Genomic DNA, 16,849 nt, shown 5'->3' with positions numbered 1-16,849 from the left:
TTAGCGTTGAAAAATTTAACGACCAAAATTACCAGCTGTGGAAGATGCACACGGAAGATTATTTGTATCACAGAAGTCTATACCAACCATTGAGAGGAAAGGAAAAGAAGGCGATGAGTATGAAAGACACAAAATGGGATATTCTCATTAGAAAGACACTTGGAACAACACGATTGTTCCTAGCTACATTGGTAGCATTTAATATTTCTAAGGAAATGACAACAGAGGGTTTAATGTAGACGTTTGCCAAACTATATGAAAAACCCTCGGCCTCAAATAAGGTATTTATTATGAAGCGTTTATTTAATATGAAAATATGAGAAGGTGGATCTGTTGCTGATCATTTAAATGAATTTAATACAGTTATAAGTCAGTTAAGTTCTGTAGGGTTAACTTTTGATGATGAAGTTAGGGCTCTGTTATTTTTGTGCTCATTGCAAGAAAGTTTGAATGGTTTAGTTATGGCCATTAGTAACTCTGTCTCTCGATCTAGTACTTTAAATTTTGATGATGTTGTCGGTGCAATCCTTAGTGAGGAAATGGAATGGAAAATCTCTGGTGAGACATCAAGTAATACTTTGACTACAGAGGCTAGGGGAAGAAAAATTGAAAGAGGAAACAGCCCAGGATATCGCAGTAAGTAAAGGAAAGACAGATCCAAGTCTAGATTGGGGATAGTGTGCTGGAAAAGCAGGAGGGAAGGACACCTCAAGAAAGACTACAAGTTCCGAAAGGGAAAAGAAGGAGACGCACAAGAAGGAAATTGTCATGAAGTGAATGTGACAGGTGATGTGTTGCATGATGCTTTGACTCTTTCCTTAGAAATTGTTATTGATGCTTGGGTGGTATATTTTGGGGCCTCATTCCATGTCACACCTGATAGGAAACATTTTCATGATTATGTTCAAGTAGATTTTGGACAACTTCGATTGGGTGATGATAAACCTTGTAAAATCTTTGGAATGGGTACATTTTTCATAAAATAGCAGAATGGAAATCAATGGCTATTCAAGGAGGTAAGGCATGTTACAGGTCTGAAGAAAAATATTATTTGAATAGGGCAATTGGGAGGTGAAGGTTGTGTGACTAATTTTACAAATAAAACCTGGAAGGTCATTGAACCATTCCTAGCAATAGAAAAAGCAGAAAAGGTTGGTACATTGTATTTATGCAATGGTATTTCTAATTCTATTAATTCTTTAACCTCTACAGGAGAAGATACGACATTGTGGCATTATAAGCTCGGGCACATGAGTGAGAAGGGGATGCAGATTCTTCACCCAATAATTTTTTTCTCACGTTTGAAGCATGTTGATTTAAAATTCTATGAGAATTGTGTTTATGGAAAACAGAAGAGATTTGGATTCCTCAAATTTGGGAAAGAAAAGAAGAGCGAAAAATTAGAGCTTGTGCATACAAATGTATGGGGACCTGGTCAAGTATCATCTCTTGGTGGCTGTCATTATTATGTTACTTTTATTAATGATGCAACCATAAAAACCTGGATTTATTGTATTCGAAATAAATCTCATGTATTTGATACTTTCAAGAAATGGAAATCTTTGGTTGAAAATGAGATAGGAAAAAGGTTGAAATGTCTTAGATTAGACAATGGAGGTGAATATTGCTGCAAAGAGTTTGATAGGTAATGTTCAAAGAATGGAATTTGCAAAGAGAAGAAAGTTCCAAGAACACCACAATAAAACGGTGTGTCAAAAAGGATGAACACGATAATCATGGAGTGTGCAAGGTCCATGAGATTGCATGTAGGATTGTCTTTACAATTTCGGGCAGATTCTATACATACTATTGTTTATATAATAAATAGAGCACCTTCAAGTTCCTTAGATGGTGGTATTCCAGAGGAGATAGGTAAAAAGGTAAACAACTCATTTTTCAAAACTTTTGGTTGTGAAGCCTTTGTCCACATTAATAAAGAAAATAGAACAAAGCTTCAGGCAAAATCAAAGAAATGTACTTTTATTGGATATCATGTTAATGATTTTGGTTATCACTTTTATGATTATGAAAAACACAAAATCATTAGGAGAAGAGATTTTATATTCAATGAAAAGGTTTTGTATAAGGATCAACTACAGGAAAAGAAACAAGAAAAAGAAAATAGAGAATACACGGTACTTCATGAGATCACAGGAAAAGTGATGGCGCCTAAAAATCATAATGATCAATGGCCAAAACAACAACCACAACAACAACAAGCACCTCAAACACCTGAAAGTAGTGTTAGAAGATCTACCCGGATAAGTAGAGCCCTTAAATGATACTCTCCTTCTTTAGGTTATGTACTGATGACTCATTCTAGTGAACCAGAATGTTATGAAGAAGAAGTGCAGGTAGAAACTAGGAAGAAGTGGGAGCAAGCTATGAAAGAAGAGATGGACTCCTAATCACATAACCATAAGTGGGACTTAGTCATGTTTCCTGCACATAAAACAACATTGCCGAATAAATGGGTTTACAAGTTGAAAGAAGAAGATGGAAGTAGAAATAGGTATAAAGCAAGACTTGTGGTGAAAGGCTTTGCACAGAAAAAGGGTATAGACTTTGATGAGATATTTTCTCCTGTTGTTAAAATGACTTCAATCGGAACTATTTTAAGTCTAGTAGCAGAGGAAGATTTGCATCTTGATCAGTTAGATGTAAAGACGACCTTTCTCCATGGGGATTTGGAGGAAGAGATATATATGCAGCAGCCACAAGGATATGAGGTAAAAGGGAAGGAGAAACTAGTGTGCAGGTTGAAGAAGAGTTTGTATGGGTTAAAACATGCTCCAAGGAAGTGTTATCTAAAATTTGACAGGTTTATGTCTGAACAAGGTTATACTAGATGTCACTTTCATCACTATGGTTATCTCAAAATGCAAAATGATGGCAACTATATTATATTTTTATTGTATGTAGATGACATACTTGTTGCAGGTTCTAACATACAGGAAATAAATGTGCTCAAAAGATAATTGGCACACTCATATGCAATGAAGGATTTGGGTGTTGCAAAATAAATCCTTGGTATGAGAATGACTAGAGACAGAAGAATCACAAATTAACATTGTCTCAAAGTGAGTACATAGAAAAGGTGTTGAAAAGGTTTAATATGAAGAATGAAAAACTAGTTAGTATACCTTAGGACTAGCCATTTCAAATTAAGGAAGGATGAGTGTCCCAAGACTCAGGAAGAAATGGCTTGTATGTCTAAAGTTCCATATGCTTCAGTAGTTGGAAGCTTAATGTATGCAATGGTCTGCACAAGGCCTGATATTGCACACGCAATGTGAGTTGTAAGTAGGTACATGAACAATCTAAGAAAAGAACATTGGATGGCAGTCAAGTGGATTCTCAGGTATTTGAGAGGCACCACAAATCAAGCATTATGCTTTGGTGGTTCAAACACATCTCTACAGGGATATGTTGATGCAGATATGGCAAGTGATAAAGATATCAGGAGGAGCATAGCAGGGTATGTGTTTACTGTAGGTGGGTCTCAAAAGTGTAAAGTGTTGCTGCACTCTCAACAATGGAAGCAGAGCATATTGCTGCTACAGAGGGTAGTAAAGAAATGATTTGGTTACAAAGGTTTTTGGATGAGTTGGGTTAGAATAAGGAGTTGGGCAAGTTATATAGTGATAGTCAGAGTTCCATACATCTTACAAAGACCTCTGCATTTCATTCCAAGACTAAACATATACATCTCAAGTACCATTTCATATGGTCAGTGTTGGAAGATGGAAATTTGATGCTGGAAAAGATACACACTAGCCAGAATCCTACAGATATGTTAACAAAAGTTGTAACCAAGGAGAAACTAAGAATGTGCTTAGTTTCAATTGTTCTTCAAGTATGATGAAGAAGATGAGAAAAAACCAGGTCTAAAGTGGAGTCATTGTCTAGCAAATGAAGTAGTGGTGGAGTTGCTATAATAAGTCTCCAAGTTGGAGATTATTGGGTGTGGAGCTTGATTATCTTATTTATTTAGAGGTATCACCACATTGGACCCCAGTTCATAAAGTGGTGGCAACACCGCCCATAAACTATATGCTTCAAGTGTCCATAAGGGGCAGCCTCAAAGCTAAAAATAGATGTAGAAATTCGTGGTAAAATGTTGTAATTTCATAGTCAATCTAGGTCATTCATTAGGCAAAGATATGACAATGGAAGTTATGTTTAATTTATGGTTTTTTAACCTATAAGGAAATACCTTGCTATATATAAGGGAATTATATTGTGTCTATGTAGATTTGTACTCTGAGTGAGAAAAGACAAGAGATTGAGTGAGAGAAGAGGGAAATACATCAGATCTGCTATAGGTTGTATCTCTTTAGTTTGGTGGATAATATGAAAGGAAGGACTATGTTTCTCTGTGGATGTAGCTCGAATTGGGTGAACCATGTATATCTGTGTCTCTCTTATTTTCTGTGTTTATATTTCTGCAATATTTTTTATGTTCCATTTCTATCTAATATATAATTTTGTAACAAGGTTAACCTTTGTTGAATAAGCTGAGACATTCAAGCTCTCTGTAAGGTAAATAAAAATCACATGTAAAAAATGTCTAATTATTCCATCTATTGAGGGTATCTCAATTGTTTGCAGTAAGTTAGAAATAATTAATTCCTACTTGTCTATGGTTGTAATTTTCTATTTGAGGAGTTTGTTCCTACATAATACGAATAAGTTAGAATATAGTTTCTCCTAGTTTAGTGTGTGTTTGAGAGAATCTCTCAACCACACTAATGCACGTCTAAGATAGCATTCCTATCTTAAGACCATTGATTGTATAAATATGTGTGTAATTTCCTCATTCAATAATTAGTAGAATATACTATTGAGTGTCAGTAATTTTATCTTGGTACCAGAGCGTGTGAGGGCCTGGCCCCTACTGGGCTTGGGCCCTCCTGGGCTGAGGGAAAAATAAAGAGTTTTATGATTGTTTTGTTGCTTTCCTCTGCTTGTTTTCCATCACCCTCCATTGGTCAGCACAGCGGTGGTTGTGGCGATATACCCCTGTTGTTGCTTATCTGGTATCTCTTGCGTAGCATACTCTTCTTGGATATTTGCACCAGTTCAAGATGCCTGGGGCATCAGGTGCCTTTAGAGGAGAAAATGGAGTTGATGAATATCGGCGAGATCCGTATGAGGTGCTAGGTGTCTCTCGTGACGCATCTGATCAGGAGATCAAGTCATCTTATCGTAAGAAGGCTTTAAAGTTTCATCCAGGTAAGGATGCCAACAACCCTAAAGCAGCAGAACAGTTCAAGGAAATAACTTATTCTTATGGTATTCTGTCGGATCCAGTAAAGCATCATCAATATGACGCGACCGATTTTCAGGCAATTGAAAATGAGAATCAAGAATTGGAATTGGATCTATCTAGCCTAGGAGCAGTGAATACCATGTTTTCTGCTCTTTTCAGCAAGCTTGGAGTTCCAATCAAGACAAAAATATCGACAACTATTTTGGAAGAAGCTTTAAATGGAGCAGTTCCAATTAGACCACTTCCTTTCGGCCAACCTATACAGAGAATGGGTTAGAAACAGTGTGCACATTTCTACTCTGTTACTATAATAGAAAGGGAGGCAGAGGCAGGCCTAGTAGTGCGAGTGGTGTCCTCTGATAAAAGAAAATTCAAGTTGTTGTATTTTGAGCATGAAGAGAATGGAGGGTTAAGCCTTGCTTTACAGGAAGACAGTGCAAAGACAGGGAAAATTACATCAACTGGGATGTACTTCCTACGCTTCCAAGTTTATCATCTAGACACCACTGCAAATGAAATGGAAATTTCCAAAGATCCAGACGCTGCATTTTTTTTTAAGAAGCTTGATGGTTTTCAGCCATGTGAATTGACTGAGCTAAAGGCTGGCACACATGTCTTTGCTATTTATGGTGATAACTTCTTTAAAAGTGCTAGTTATACAATAGAAGCTATTTGTGCTGAACCCTTTTCTGAAGCAAAAGAGAAACTCTGATTTTCCATTCAATTCGACATTCTGCTGGTTGTAACTTCCATCATGATGGGTATCTGTTTTCGATGGATGGTGAGTTACGATGCTGCTTGTAGGCCATGGGACTCCACGTGACCATCACCTGCAACAAATTAGTGGCTTGCCCATTGCCGAGTGAACATGCGGGAGTATCTCTGATGGCTCCCTCCTCAACACCAGGGCGTCACCTGGCAAGGAGGCTCATTGAGGTTGGGGTCAGTGATGTTTTCTCTGTTCCCGAGGACTTCAATCTCACCTTGCTGAACCATCTGCTGGCAGATCCGGGCCTCAATCTCATCGATTGCTGCAACGAACTGAATGTTGGCAACGCTATCGATGGGTATGCACGAAAAGGTCGTGGGGGCGATTTGCTACCGAGATTAGAGAGATCTGGACAGTGTTTCTTTGTGGGAATAGATTGTTTCCTGCATATACTTGTTACAGAGATATCAATGTTCTGATAGCTTGGAGGATCGGATGAGGCCGGACTTGCCCGGAGGCCGCGAGGAGAGGCCGAGGAGGCTGGATCTCAGTTTTTGTTTGCAGGCCGCAATTTTTTTTTTTGTTCAATAGGTCTGTTGCATCATGGTCTGGCATGGTTTATTCACTGATATACGCTTTTCTGTTGACTGACGTTCTATTTACTGTATCATTCAAGGGATATGCTCCAATTAATCTCTCAGATCAGCTCCATCAAGTGTTGCGTTGGGCTGTTGGATCAGTAGAAATTTTCCTGAGCTGCCTGCTGTATGTTTGCTCACTGGAAAATTTATAATTCCAGAGATTAGCAATTATGCTAGTTTGTGGTTTATTGCTCTCTTTGTGTGTATCATTACAACTGGTGTTTTGGAGATACGATGGAGTGGGGTTGGTATTGATGAGTGGTGGAGAAATGAGCAGTTTTGGGTGATTGGGGTGTATCAGCCCATCTTTTTGTTCTCCGTTTGTCCTCCAGCAAGGGCGACCTGGTTTCTACTCTCACTATTTGGCCGTGAAGTTTATGCTATTGTCAAAATGTATTTGTTTAATTATCTGATTAACTGTCATGACAATGAAATTGGTTGTAATTTAAGTGACAGTAGTATGACCAACTATTGTCATAATTTTGAGTGTGTGTTGGAACTGGTCATTCCAGCACTAAGAAAATTTGCAAGGAATGGTGAATACATGACAGTGAAAATGACATCAATTGGAGCTACCTCAGAGATTGGAGGATTGTTAATTTTCGGTATGTTCTATGCTAGAGCAATTTATTTAAATTTCCATAGTTAGCAATCACATCAACATTATGATAAACTGCAGATAGAACATAAATATAATATGCAGAAGACAAGCCAAGACAAGAGGACACAAGATATGGCACAAGCCTGGGACAAACCCCACAATGTGTGGGGAAACCCTTTGATCAAATCTTCTTTTATCTTCAAAGTTCAGTAGAGAAAGAGAGAGAGAGAGAGAGTACAATTACAACAGAAGTCAACACTTTGACTTGTCTAGATCTAAGCATAGATCATCTTCTATAACAATGAGATCAGTTCAAGACATTCTGCTTCAACTGATTCTCCAAGCTGACTCCTTCACCTATCATCGTGCTGCATCTATTTCTCTTGTTGTACCACTCATACTGCACCATACTTCACTAATCACGTTGCTCATGTCCATGATCTTATCCATCATCATGCTGCCCTTCATGTCCATGATCATCATTCATCATCATGCTGCCTTTCATGTCCATGATAATTATTCATCATCATGCTGCCCTTCATGTCCATGATCATCATTCATCATCATGCTACCCTTCATGTCCATGATCATCATTCATCATCATGCTTCCCATACTAATGTGCATCATCATCATGTTGCTGCCTTGACAGATGGCATTCTATCACTGTTGTTCATTGTGATAGGGCTGCTACAGGTAAGCCATTTTATCACTGTAGATTATGCTTAGAGTGTAGTAAACACAGTCATCACTTAAAAACTCTCCAACATGATCACATCAATGCTAATACTGAGATAACAACTACAGGATTACTATGATCTCAATTAGACCAAGATAGTGAGGATAGTAAGGGCACAAAAACACTTATGTATATGCCGAGATTAATAGCACAGACTTCATGCTAATGTTGTAACCTTATCCGCAGTCCTTTCTCCTTCATCCATCCATGATCTACAAAGTATGAGATCTGAGATTCATCTAGACTGCACCTACAGGTATGCTGAGAATGGAACCTACACCAAACCTTAGTTAATGCTGCGTCCTCATTGAATTAGATCATGTACCTGAGATTTTTCCATGACTACACCTAATGCCCAACCGAGGTGCAGTCAAGCCCTAATGTGAATCCTCTTCTATTTACGGATATGAGAAGTATGCCTCTCCTTAACAACATATACCTGTAACTACTCTTCAAAACGTCCAAAAGTATTTGAGTTCGTATGACTGTCTCCAAGATTCAATACTAAATGAGTGATGCTACTGAAGAGCAAAGGAGATCAAATCATTGAGCCATAAATTGAACGCCATTTATAATGTGTATACTTATTATTAATCAACACATAGTAATGTGCCATGGATGTAGTGTCGGTGCGATGCCCTTAATGCAATGACCTGATGCCCAGAGATCTATGTAATCTAAGATTGTAGTTGTTACAGACGTATAAGACCAATCTGAGAATTAACTTTTGTGGAATACAGAGAGGAACCTTCCGAGTCTCAGTTCCACCGTGGAAAATAAGAGGGAGAGCATACAAAGTGAGATCATTAATAGACAATATATAGATGCAGAAGGATTAACACCATACATTGCAGAGACTATATATCACAAAGTCGAGACCAGGGATAATATAAAGATGTCATATGAGATCATGACGTTATGTTATATGAGATCATAACATTATAATGATTATCCAAGTGCCAATTATACCTATTCGAGATCATGTTCAGATCAGGTATGCGAGAGGAGTCCTGTGGATTGAGCAAGCGAGTCTTGTGGAGTAAAAGTCCTGTAGACAGAGCATGGTAGTCCTTAACCCTTGAAAACAATTACCCGAATCTCAGAAACGAAAAAGAGCCATGCAGATTGCTTCCATGCCAACATTCAACATTCATCGTTGTGTGTATAAGGGTTGTGCTGTCGGATTTATTATAGATTAGGGTCTGTGTGCCTCGTATCCAACTCTGTCTGCTGCTCATCGTCATATGCCTGCGGCTTCCTGCGGTTAGGGCATCAATCTTGGGCAAGTGTATCTTTCGGTTCTCTCCTTCCAAAAACCCAGACATGGAGAGGAGATCAACTCAAGAATACATGTCCAAAATGACTTCGAATCCTCACTAATTTATACTAAAATTGTAGAGGTTGAATAGACACGTCGGTTGGGCTTCTAGAGCCTACATAAGTGCTGGTCGGTTTGATAATAATTACATAAAAAAAAAAAATTCATATCTCCATAAATACTTATCGGAATCGGATGATCTTTGGATCAATCCTACACCTCTTGACGAGAGGGATCCAATAAAAATATCAGATGCCATAAATAAGCTGACCCACATGGATTTTGGTCGTAGTTTCCAATTTAACACTCCCTCTTAACTAGGGAGAACTCCATCCATTGATCCATAAGTCCGACTATACTATCTCTGCCATCAGTGCCCTGCACTGTTCTGCCCAACTCTGCTCAACCCTGCTGGCTCTCCTCTGCTCTGCTCAGCTCTACTGGCTCTACTCTACTCTGCTCAGCTCAGCTAGCTCTACTCTACTCTGCTCAGCTCTGCTGGCTCTGCTAGCTCTGCTCTGCCCAACTATGCTGGCTCTGTTCTGCTCAGCTCTACTCAGCGTTGTTGGCTCTGCTAGCTCTGCTGGCTCTTCTCTACTCTCATAAGCTCTATTGAACTATGAAGAAGAAGAATTGATTGAGAATGTCTCATACCATTCTCCACTGACCCAAAGTCAGACTCAGTGTGCATAAAACTGGTCCCAGACCAGTCTCAACCGACTCGAAGTCAACGTCATAGTATGTACGACTCTCACTGGTCCCAGACCAATCCTGAACTGACGCAAAGTCAGTCTCGGAGTATGTACCACTGGTCCCAGACCAGTCTCGACCGACCCGAAGTCAGCGTCATAGTATGTACAACTCCTATCACTGGTCCCAGACCAGTATCATTGATCCCAGATCACTGGAGGACATCCTAGCGTAGGGAGTACGGTAGATACAACGATGCGTCCATCGGTACTACTATGATCCCTAACTTCATTTCCCTGCTCATTGATCAGATGAGAGGTACTTTCCATGAGTCCCAGACTGCATGGGTAGGATGCCTCGACAGGATAACTTAATCAATCATGTCCTCACAGGAGAACACATCAATCCTGCTACAATCGCCATGGAGAACACATCAATTCGAGGTTGCCATGGAGAACACATCAATCGAGGCCTCACAGGAGAACACATCAATCCTACTACACAGGAGAGAAAATCATCCTGTTTCACAAGAGAGCGAATCATCTTGTCCCACAAGAGAGCGAATCATCTTGTTCCAGTGCGCACCACCAGGGGAGGGTGAGTCACCCTGTGGTCGTATGTTGCTCCAGTAGATTCTGTAAGCCCCACAGAGCTCCCAGAGCTCAATGTATGGAACATGCAAGACCCTTTTACAAAGGTCTCTTGATGACTCCAAGTCATTCGGGAAAATCACAAATTTGATCTTTCCCCCATGGCATTAGTAACCTGTATATCATCTCAGTGTGATGGAGCCTCCTTGCTCATCGAATTTCCATATCCCAGATAAGGCAGTATCTGATGTCTGTATGCTAGAGCAATTGTTGAATACAAGATTCCTCAATAATAGAATCACACCTCTGGTTGTCACAGAGAAAAACAGCTAACATAAGAAATTCTGCAACCATGCAGCTTCATAAAAGATCATACTCATAGCCATGTATTTGGTCTTGGCGGTGCTTATAGTGACCGACTTTTTCTTCCTGCATCGAAGCAGAATCTAAAGAGAACCAACACTGAAAAGTGCTATAGTGATCCTCCACACTGCCTGCCCACTCATCATTCGAATAATCATGTGGTTTCATATTTTCGGCAGTGTATCTCAATCCATGAGAGATTGTGCCCCTGAAGATATCTCAGAAGATTCTTGCTACCAATCCAGTGAGGCTCAACCAAATATGAGCTCACCATGCTAACTGCAACACATATGTTTGAACGGAGGTTCTCCAAGAACATCAAAGCGAATGAGTCTATGAAACTCAAAGGAATTTTCCAAATCTGGTCCGACATCATTACCATATAACTTCTGAAAGTTAAGATCCTCAAGGTAGACAAAAGCTTGCAGCTTATCTTCCCACATTCAGAATCCAACTCCCTCTGTCTCCTATAAATGAGAGGGTCTGCACCTGTCAGACATAGGTGCTGGTATGAGAGGTTTATCATCCACAACCTTCGAGTAATGGTTTGGATCGGTTTCACTCCTAGTGAATCTCAACTGCATTAGACAGCTATCAATCCTCTCATACTATGCCCGAGGTGTTTTTCTTCAAGCCATAGAGGGCTTTCTTCCACCTGTATATATGAGATTCCTTGATAATGATTCTCAAACTCCTCGGGTTGTTCCAAACCTGTGAACCTGCTGCATGAGGGGAATGGTCCCCTTATAATATTTTCCTTTGGTACATTTCAGACATGTACCTTCATGCTTCTTTTTGAATTCAAGCATCCTAGTCACCATCTGACTCACAGACCTCCGGTGCTGAGTTAATGGACATGGTCCCCAGTGGACTTCTTGCAACTTGATACAACCCTGAACTCAAAAACATCTTTAAAATATCTATTTTCAAACATGTACCTTTCCATCGATAAGCGCCACCCTGTAACCTTTGACTTCCATTTCTGAGATGGACATCAGGTTGGATCAGGTACATAAAAGAGATTTTGGGGTTCCGTGCTTTCGCGGAAGAGTCGACCATTTCCTTGATGACCTGCATTACCATTCATTCTTTTGATCATTGAAGATGTCCTAGGAACGATTGTTATCTTCATCAAGAGATATGTCTCTACCATTCGGACACTCCTTCGCATAACGGCCAAACTTATTTCAACAAGGCATCTGCCTTTCCTTCCACCCTTAGATCCAAACTTCCCAATGAAGTGATCATTAGATGGGCCATCAGAAACGTCCACTCCGCCATTTTGATAACATTCTCCGGTTCGACTTCACCCTAGGTGAATTATGAGGAACCCATTGATCCTTCTGTCTTGTCCCAATTGTCTTCGGTGATTGCTCTTTCACTCTTGCTTCAGCATTGTCATCACCTCAGCTCTGATACCATGTTAATTTTTGGTATGTTCTATGCTAGAGCAATTTATTTAAATTTTCACAATTAGCAATCACATCAGCATTACGATAAACTGCAGATAGAACATAAATATAATATGCAGAAGACAAGCCAAGACAAGAGGACACAAGATATGGTGCAAGCCTGGGACAGACCCCACAATGTGTGGGGAAACCCTTTGATCAAATCTTCTTTTATCTTCAAAGTTCAGCAGAGAAAGAGAGAGAGAGAGAGTACAACTACAACAGAAGTCAACACTTTGACTTGTCTAGATCTAAGCATAGATCATTTTCTATAACAATGAGATCAGTTGAAGACATTCTGCTTCAACTGATTCTCCAAGGTGACTCCTTCACCTATCATCGTGCTGCATCTGGTTCTCTTGCTGTACCACTCATACTGCACCATACTTCACTAATCACGTTGCTCATGTCCATGATCTTATCCATCATCATGCTGCCCTTCATGTCCATGATAATCATTCATCATCATGCTACCCTTCATGTCCATGATCATCATTCATCACCATGCTGCCCTTCATGTCCATGATCATCATTCATCATCATGCTGCCCATACTAATGTGCATCGTCATCATGTTGCTACCTTGACATATGGCATTCTATCACTGTTGCTCATTGTGATAGGGCTGCTACAGGTAAGCCATTTTATCACTGTATATTATGCTTAGAGTGTAGTAAACACAGTCATCACTTAAATACTCTCCAACATGATCACATCAATGCTAAGACTGAGATAGCAACTACAGGATTACTATGATATCAATTAGACCCAGATAGTGAGGATAGTAAGGGCACAAAAACACTTATGTATATGCCGAGATTAATAGCACAGACTTCATGCTAATGTTGTAACCTTATCCGCAGTCCTTTCTCCTTCATCCATCCATGATCTACAAAGTATGAGATCTGAGATTCATCTAGACTGCACCTACAGGTATGCTGAGAATGGAACCTACACCAGACCTTAGTTAATGCTGCGTCCTCATCGAATTAGATCATGTACCTGAGATTTTTCCATGACTGCACCTAATGTGAATCTTCTTCTGTTTGCGGATATGAGAAGTCCGTCTCTCCTTAACAGCGTATACCTGTAACTGCTCTTCAAAACATCCAAAAGTATTTGAGTTCGTATGACTGTCTCCAAGATTCAATACTACATGAGTGATGTTACTGAAGAGCAAAGGAGATCAAATCATTGAGCGATAAATTGAACGCCATTTATAATGTGTATACTTATTATTAATCAACACATAGTAATGTGCCATGGATGTAGTGTCGGTGCGATGCCCTTAATGCAATGACCTGATGCCCAGAGATCTATGTAATCTGAGACTGTAGTTGTTACAGACGTATAAGATCAATCTGAGACTTAACTTTTGTGGAATACAGAGAGGAACCTTCCGAAAAGTCTCAGTTCCACCTTGGAACATAAGAGGGAGAGCATACAAAGCGAGATCATTAATAGACAATATATAGATGCAGAAGGATTAACACCATACATTGCAGAGACTATATATCACAAAGTCGAGACCAGGGATAATATAAAGATGTCATATGAGATCATGACGTTATGTTATATGAGATCATAGCATTATAATGATTATCCAAGTGCCAATTATACCTATTCGAGATCATGTTCAGATCAGGTATGCGAGAGGAGTCCCGTGGATTGAGCAAGCGAGTCTTGTGGAGTAAAAGTCCTGTAGACAGAGCATAGTAGTCCTTAACCCTTGCAAACAATTACCCAAATCTCAGAACCGAAAAAGAGCCATGCGGATTGCTTCCATGCCAACATTCAACATTCACCGTTGTGCGTGTAAGAGTTATGTTGTCGGATTTATTATAGATTAGGGCCTGCGTGCCTCGTATCCAACTCTCTCTGCTGCTCATCCTCATATGCCTGCGGCTTCCTCCAGTTAGGGCAACAACCTTGGGCAAGTGTATCTTTTGGTTCTCTCCTTCCAAAAACCCAGACGTGGAGAGTAGATCACCTCAAGAATACATGTCCAAAATGACTTCGAATCCTCACCAATTTATACTAAAAAATGTAGAGGTTGAATAGACACTTCGGTTGGGCTTCTAGAGCCTACATAAGTGCTGGTCGGCTTGATAATAATTACATAAACAAAATAAATTTATATCTCGATAAATACTTATCGGAATTAGATGATATTTGGATCAATCCTACACCTCTCGACGAGAGGGATCCAATAAAAATATCAGCTGCCATAAATAAGATGACCCACATGGAGTTTGGCCCTAGTTGCCAATTTAACAAGGATGATCGAGATCGCATTGCAGATTGTTAGCAAGCATGATGCAGTATGCTTGAAAACAATGACTAGCCTTGATACTGTGAGTAGGAGAAGTGGCATACTAAAATGCGATCAAGGATTGAACCGTACAGTCCTCGATTACTATTCCTGGAGGGAAAATTGTGTTCTCTTCATGTGGCTGTGAGTGCCTATTTCATGGTTTCCTTATCAGTGGACCCCTCACAGATGAGGTAAAGGAGCAACGATAATGTTTATGGTGTACAAGAAAGTAGATGCTTGTTTTGTTTGTGGAATAGACTACCTAGCATGTTATAAACAAGTCTAGTTGTTTTAATGGTCATTGTATGTACCCAGAAACTCCAAAATGTTGAATGAAATGCAAAAGTTATCTGAAAGTTCATGCTGATCTTAAAACCACTTTGTAATGGTTTATGGTCAGCCTGAAACCATCTTTTGTCACTGTAATGTGATGGTTGGTGGTGAGCCAAAAACCATCTATAGAGTCTTAGTGGCTACAGGAATTGCCCGGAGGTGGCACATTTAAGTTCCGGATTTGCCAGGTGGTGGTAGATCGGACTTGCCTGGTGGTGGCAGATCGGACTTGCCCAGAGGTGGCGCATTTATGTTCCGGATTTTCCCGGTGGTTGCATATTGAATTTGGCAGATTTGCTCGGTGGTGGTAGATCGGACTTACCTGATGGTGGCATATTGAAGTTGGCGGATTTGCCCGGTGGTGGTAGATCGGACTTGCCCGGTGGTGGCATATTGCTTGAGTGGCTAACATGTACACGGGAGCTTTGTGCTCGTAGGAGCAGGTGGACTGCAGTAACACTTGGCTCATGGTCTCAGATATTGGTGTGTCTGAGCATAAGAGGGTGGGTGCACTTTTCTATCTGATAGTTGCGTCGAAAGGCGCAATCAGTGCAACTGTTTGCGATTGTTATTTGGACATGAATATTTGGCTTAGAAAGGCACTGGTGTCTCTTTGTTTTTGGAAGTTCTGCACATGCAATTCACCCGATGGCGGTGGATTTGTAGGTACATATATGCAGTGATAAAGGTCGATAGAATCATGTATAATCATGTATTCACAAGGACTAGCAGTTGCAGCGGTTGGTACTCATACATTTTGGTGGATGGTTGCTCTTTTATGGACGTTGACATATTTTTTTTGTTATGTTTGACCACAACCAGACTTTGTGAATCACTATCATGAAGAGTAGTCATTAAGGGGAGGAGTTAGAAATAATTAATTCCTACTTGTCTATGGTTGTAATTTTCTATTTGAGGAGTTTGTTCCTACATAATAGGAATAAGCTAGAATATAGTTTCTCCTAGTTTAGTGTGTGGTTGAGAGAATCTCTCAACCACACTACTGTACATCTAAGATAGCATTCCTATCTTAAGACCATTGATTGTATAAATATGTGTGTAATTGCCTCATTCAATAATTAATAGAATATATTATTGAGTGTCAGTAATTTTATCTTGGTATTATAGTTCTTTCAAAAAATTAGGTTGTTCTGGATCTCAAGTGTTCAATATGTTCTTCTCTAGTGAAACTATGTGGAAATATCTAAATCCAACCTTCTTCTTATCCATACAAGTTGCTGGTCCATAAAAACGGGGTACCACTTCATCTAGATAAACACTTCACAGGTATTCCCAAACTTATCATATATGCAAATACATTCCATCAAAGGTAGAAACTTCCCTTATATATGCAAAGTCATTCAGTGTTTTGAGTGGGCAAGGATGGGATGATTTCACGTATTGGGAGTTTGGGAAAGTAGAAATGGGTGTCGAGTTGGTAAAGGTAGTCTTTGTGGCTGTGGATTTTGCTGCCAATGGTGTCCTCGATTTTGTTGTTGATGTTGTCCCTCATTTGAAAATTGAGAAGGGGAGAAAGTTTGCCCAGACGCTAAAGGCATTCCTTTTGGCTGCGGCCTTCACATCTGGTAATCTCCCTCATTTGAAAATTGATGATGTTCAAGGTCAATTTCTTGTAAGTTGATCATTATGACGTCCGAGGTGGTGAATACAACGAGCATAGTCAAAGTGATATAAGTTTTGGCTTTTTTTAGGGATTTGTTTTGTTTGATTCTAAATTTTAAATTTGTTTAAAAAACATAAAATAGTAATTTTGAATGGTGTAACTTGTAGAAGTTTATAGTTCTAAATATTTTTAATTATGTTGAATTCA

The 16,849-nt window shown here is 39.6% G+C and overlaps 1 pseudogene; it reads left to right on the top strand.

The window, feature by feature from the left end:
• Positions 1-5,087: 5,087 nt before the first annotated feature.
• Positions 5,088-5,984, top strand: LOC149237599 (chaperone protein dnaJ 16 pseudogene; annotated as a pseudogene).
• Positions 5,985-16,849: the final 10,865 nt, after the last annotated feature.

Source organism: Pinus tabuliformis, chromosome 8, assembly GCF_031772625.1.
Source record: "Pinus tabuliformis cultivar Carrire ecotype Pingquan chromosome 8, CPIR1, whole genome shotgun sequence".
In the NCBI taxonomy this organism is placed as follows: domain Eukaryota; kingdom Viridiplantae; phylum Streptophyta; class Pinopsida; order Pinales; family Pinaceae; genus Pinus; species Pinus tabuliformis.
Note: the sequence above shows the minus strand (reverse complement) of the source record. Positions and strands in the feature narration are given on the sequence as shown.